Source organism: Vicia villosa, unplaced genomic scaffold, assembly GCF_029867415.1.
Source record: "Vicia villosa cultivar HV-30 ecotype Madison, WI unplaced genomic scaffold, Vvil1.0 ctg.001572F_1_1, whole genome shotgun sequence".
NCBI classification, from domain to species: Eukaryota; Viridiplantae; Streptophyta; class Magnoliopsida; order Fabales; family Fabaceae; genus Vicia; species Vicia villosa.
The window spans coordinates 413,669-420,095 of NW_026705664.1; positions in this window are offsets into that span (position 1 = coordinate 413,669).

The following is a 6,427-nucleotide window of genomic DNA, read 5'->3' on the forward strand; positions in this document are numbered from 1 at the left end:
GAAATTTAACATTTGACTATGTTAACTATCAATAAATAATTTTATGTTTGATCTTAGTATAATGTTGATACAATATTATGGGACAGATTTCATTTTAACTAACAACATATCATAGCGGATTAATAGAATATAATAGGAGAACTTCAAAATTTTGTCCCGAAAATGATTATACATTAGATCTTCTAATGGTCACAATATTATTGTGTTCCCATTTTGGATAAAGTGCTTACAAAATAACATGTAACAGAATATATATAACACAATGTACCAAAATAACATTCCCAACATATAATATAACCATTAAAATTCAGGTATAGTACAGGGTTAGCTAATAGCAGCAGTTTCTTCATTGTCTTTCAACCTTCACATAGATATACGGAGAGAATCGCAGCATACTCCACGCTATTGTATCCCCATTACACAGGTTAAGAGATTTGGCGAATTCGTACCATCCCAGGGCCATGTACTTTTCATATGGCTGGGGTATTCCCTTTCTGTTAGCTTTGTGAACCTGACAGGTAACAATGTTCTTCGTCCTCACATCCAGCAGGTTAATTTCATCTTGAAAGCGACGGAGGCATCTTTTGGCGATTTCCTTAGGGAAATGCTGCATACAGGAAATAAGGGAACTATTAACATTATATACTATTTACATTTTCAATAACATGATGCTCATATTCAAATATCTCCTTACCATTACATTCTGCTGTGTAGATTTAGCATTTGTAACATGGGTGTTCCAGAAAATTTTTTGAGCCCCTGTAGAACTGTCTACAGTAATGTCTGTACCCACCTTTGCTTTTTTCACCACTTTACCCTTTTGTTTCTTACCCTCTTTTGATCCACTTGCTTCACCAACTTCTGAAACTTTGATTTCATTTGTGTCAATGTCTGTTGATTCCTCTTTTACCTTTATAGGTCCTGCATTGGGGTTGCTTTTAACACTTGCGCTATTTTGTGTGCCAACATCAACATTCGACACAACACGACCAGGGATGACATTGCGCTGTTTATTCCTGCGTTTTCTTTCCACCTTAGGATCGTACCCTGTTTCCTTTACCAATTCTTCTATGATTTCCATTGCCTGATCATCGTTGTTCCAACATCAAATATGGATTAAAAACGAACCGCATATGAAGCATTCTTTACTAAGCAATAGTCATATACCGAGAAACCACGGGCTATACAATCCAACAATAAAAAACCACAATAGTCATTTAGTCGCATTTGATTTCTTGACAAATATCACACATAATACAACATTAAAGTATATTGATACTACACCTATCACTAAATGTTGTTAACTGTTATTACCACACTACTATATTTTGTATACCAATATACCCTATTTTGTACGGCAAAGCAAAGGTGAAATAAAATTAACTGCTCATACCTGAAATCATTTTCATCATCAGAGGGAATCCGTACAGAAGGACCACCGTGTGAAGATGCCATTGTCGAAAACCCTAACCGCAAGCAGTTGCAATGCTAAACTTCTATTCAGTGCAATAGGAAATAAGTACTTGGTACATGCAGAGAGTGGGTTAACTGTTCAGTTTCTATTTACTTATAATATTAGTTTTTACTTAAAGTCTTTTTAAAATAGTAACACATCCATCAAATAAAATATTATAAATAACCTGTATAGATTAAATTAAATACATTTAACACACACAACAGTTATAAGGGAGGGATAAGTGGTAATTTAAATCTATAACTATCATTCTATTCATATTCAGTTCCAACTTCATATATATTCAAGTATGAAAGAAAAATTAAAATCAACACTGCATTCATGACATTTTAACCCACCAATTCCCCTTCAATTAGAAACTGTAAACTTTTAGTATTCAAAGCCATGAAGTAGCATGCTATACATCTCATATTTTGTGCATAAATCTATACAAATCAATCTTATTTGTAGTATTATTATTCATCCTACTTTTGTGTTTGTGATGGTAACAGATGTTGTTAAAAACACTGCTTCTCAAACATCCATCGCAAGAAAGAGGAGAAAGCTTATTCTTAAAGCAAAGAGGGATTATCGAAACCATGTCAGATCAAGCAACCTCACTTCCCATTTAAATCATAATTTTACATCCTCTACAACATATGAAACCACTATTGAAACGGCTATGGCTAGAAAGAGAAGGAAGATAATCTTGGATAACAGAAAAAGATTGAGAAATTTGTTCAATACTGAAGTTAGTAGGGTTCAAAATACAAACAACATTGTTAGTCAAAGTCAGAACATGGATCATGCATCTACTTCAAATTATAATATGTCAAGTCAGTCCATGGATCATCCATCTACCTCAAATCATAATATGTCTGTTGGATCTCATTATCAAGACAATGATGACTCCAACTCTGACAATAATTTAAATTCTTCTAATAGTTCCGACTCTGACGAAGATTCAGTCCCGGCACAATTACAGGAGGCCCATCTTCAAGGTATTTCCATATCATACACTGATAACCAAATGATGTACACTTCTTCTGTTAATAGACATATTCAGTATTGTGCTTTCTTCTTTCAGAATATTACGATATTGGCGACCAAAATTATGAATGCGCACACTGCCAAGCATGTATGTGGTACCAAGAAAAAGTGAATAGACACAAAATTACAGCAACTCCTCGCTTTTATCGTTGCTGCCGTGGAGGAAAAATTGTTCTCCCGTTCCTTGAACAACCTCCACAGGTGTTGCAAGATCTTCTATTTAATAAAACATATTCAGATAGTAAAAACTACCAGGCTAACATACGAACATACAACGCAATGTTCTCCTTCACTTCCCCTGGAATGAAGTTCGACACAACATACTCTAAAAGAGGAGGACCCCCTACTTTGAGACTACAGGGTCAGACCTGTCATCGAATTGGTACACTACTGCCAGAAATCGGGCAACCTCCGCAATATGCTCAATTATACATCTATGACACGGACAATGAAGTTGAACACAGAATAAAATGTTTCAAGTAAGCTTGCTCAGACATAATTACACAATTGTTTTATAAAAATATTTTGTTAAACTATTTATTCATGACTGCGAAAAATAAACAGGGACAACAAAGGCATCGAGCGCCCGGTTGTCAATAAGCTCAAGATGATGTTAGATGAGCACAATGTTCATGCCAAAGCTTTTAGAATGGCAAGGGATGTTTTAAGGACAAGTTCTTTCACAGATTTAAAACTCAGGCTTATTTCTGATAGATCCGAAGATGGCCGTGTTTACAACAAACCTACTGTCTCAGAAGTGGCTGCACTCATTGTGGGAGACATTGATTCTGCTGATAAAAGGGACATCTTAATTCAGCGCCACAATGGTGGTTTGCAACGAATAGATGAGTTTCACCCAGCATATTTGGCTTATCAGTATCCTCTTATATTTCCTTATGGGGAAGATGGTTACAGGAAAAATATAATGCACAGATATTGCCATGAAACTGAGGTCACTAGGAGAAACCGACAAAGCATTAAGGATTGGTTTTCTTACCGGTTACAACAACGTTGCAAAGAGGCAAAAACACTACTTTACTCAAGACGCCTATTTCAACAATTATTAGTCGACGGCTATGCTATGATGGAATCCGAACGACTGAATTGGTTGAGAGATAATCAATCGAAGTTAAGAGTAGGCAAATATAATAATTTGACCGCTCAAACTGATGGCGATAGAAGAAATGAACACCAAAAGCGAGGGAAACGAGTTGTTCTGCCATCAACATTTGTTGGTAGCAAGAGATATATGGATCAACTATATTTTGACGGTATGGCCATTTCAAGTCGATTGGGATTCCCAGATATCATTTCAAAAGTTTTTAAAATAAAGTTTGATACCCTCATGGATGATATTACAAAACAACATGTCGTTGGAAAAGTGATTGCATGTAAGTTGTTTCATTTAATTATACTACTTTTCAATCATGTGTCTGTGTAGTACCAAAATATTACATCGAACTAACTTTCAATTTAATAGATATGTACACCATTGAATTCCAAAAGCGGGGATTGCCACATGCTCACATCTTGATATTCCTACACCCTCAGAGCAAATACCCAACACCATCTGACATAGACAAGATCATTTATGCTGAAATTCCCGACCCGACTGTTCATCCCAATTTATACAAATTGGTTAAGGCACATATGATGCATGGACCCTGTGGCCTTGCGCGCGTGACCTCACAATGTATGAAGAATGGACGATGTTCTAAATACTATCCCAAAAAGTTTATTGAACACACTATTGTTGATGCAGAGGGATATCCACTGTATAGGAGAAGATCAAAAACCTTCACTATTGAAAAAAATGGTATCACCTTGGACAACAGACATGTGGTTCCATATAACACCAGATTTCTTATGAAATACCAGGCACATATAAACATGGAATGGTGCAATCAGAGTACTTCCATAAAATATCTTTTCAAATATATCAATAAAGGCTATGACAGAATAACAGCAGCAGTTTCAACAAATAGCAATCAACCTGTTGATGAAATCCAACAATATCTCGACTGCAGGTATGTCTCTCCCAGTGAAGCATGCTGGCGCATTTACTCTTACAATATTCATGGCAGAAAACCAGCTGTGGAACGTATGTTCTATCATTTGGTTGGGGAGAAACCTATATACTATACAGATTATGCACGCATGGAAAATGTGCTGGAAACTGCAAGTGTGACTGAATCAATGTTTACTGCATGGCTGGTGGCAAATCCTAAATATGAAGAGGCACAAACATTAACTTATGGTCAATTTGTCTCAAAGTTTGTTTATCACAAAAAACAGAGAGAATGGAAACCGCGGAAAAAAGGCTTCACCATTGGACGTCTCATATGGGTTCCGCCAACAACTGGTGAACTGTTTTACCTACGCATGATGTTGACGGTGGCAAAAGGACCAACAACTTATGAGGAAATCAGGACCGTGGATAACATCCAGTATGATACATTCAGAGATGCATGCTTTGCAATGGGATTTCTTGAAGACGACAAAGAATACATAGCTGCTATAAAGGAGGCAAGTCATTGGGGGACTGGTCATTTTCTTCGAAAACTGTTTGTTATCATGCTTTTGTCTGGTGCTGTTAATCGCCCTGCACATGTTTGGGAACAAACTTGGCTCCTATTATCTGATGGTGTCTTACATACACAAAGAACATTGGCTGCAAATCCAGGTTTGTTAGACATAATAAAAATAGCAAACAAAACAATTTCTTAATAACAACCTACAGATGACTTACCAACAGTATTATAACTCAATTTCTCATATCAATGCAGAATTGGTCCTCACACAAGAAGAGTTACAAAATTTGACTTTAATAGAAATTGAGAAACTGCTTCAAGCAAATAGAAGGACACTAAAGGATTTTAGTCCTATTCCATATCCGGATGCTTATGTTCTTGAACAATTGGGAAACAGGCTCATATATGATGAGCGTAATTATGATACAGCGTCAATGAACTCTGAATTTGAAAATCTGTTTGCTGCTCTTACAGGTAACTATTGCGTCAATTAAATTCATTTTATTTTACGCTTTGAAATTCTATGAATCAATTATTTTAATACTATTCTACCCTCAATATTATGTTCCTAAGATGAGCAAAGAGGTATTTATGAAAAAATCATCCACGCTGTGGAGTCTCAGAAACCTGCCGTTTTCTTCCTTCATGGTTATGGTGGTACCGGAAAGACATATATGTGGAGAACACTCGCAGCAGCTTTAAGATCAAAACACGATATATTTTTAACTGTTGCAACTAGCGGTATAACATCATTGTTACTTCCAGGAGGTAGAACTGCACATTCAAAGTTCAGGATACCGGTACCAACTATGGACAATTCTACTTGCAAGGTTGAATTCAACGATGATGTTGCAGACATGTTACGACAGACAAAGCTTATAATATGGGATGAGGCACCAATGGCGCATAAGTATGCAATAGAATCGCTTGACAAAACTTTGAAAGATGTTATGAGTGCAAACAAAAATTCAACTGATGTATTTGGTGGAAAGGTTGTTGTTTTCGGTGGCGATTTCAGACAGATTTTACCTGTCGTCCCCAGAGGCAGTCATTCCGATATTGTACACTGTGCCATAAATGCATCTTACATATGGCATTCAGTTGAGGTATTAACATTGACAAGAAACATGCGGCTACGAACAGGATCAACACAGACTGATAAAAATGAGATAGCACAGTTTTCAGATTGGCTTTTAAGAATAGGAGAGGGCCGGATATCTGAGCCTAATGACGGGTCGCCGAAATCAACATACCACCTGATATTCTGATAACAGAATTCGATGATCCAATTGTGGCCATTGTCAATACCACATACCCTGATTTCATAAATAATTTCCAATGTGTTGATTACCTTAAAAGTCGAGCGATACTGGCCTCTACACTGGAGATTGTT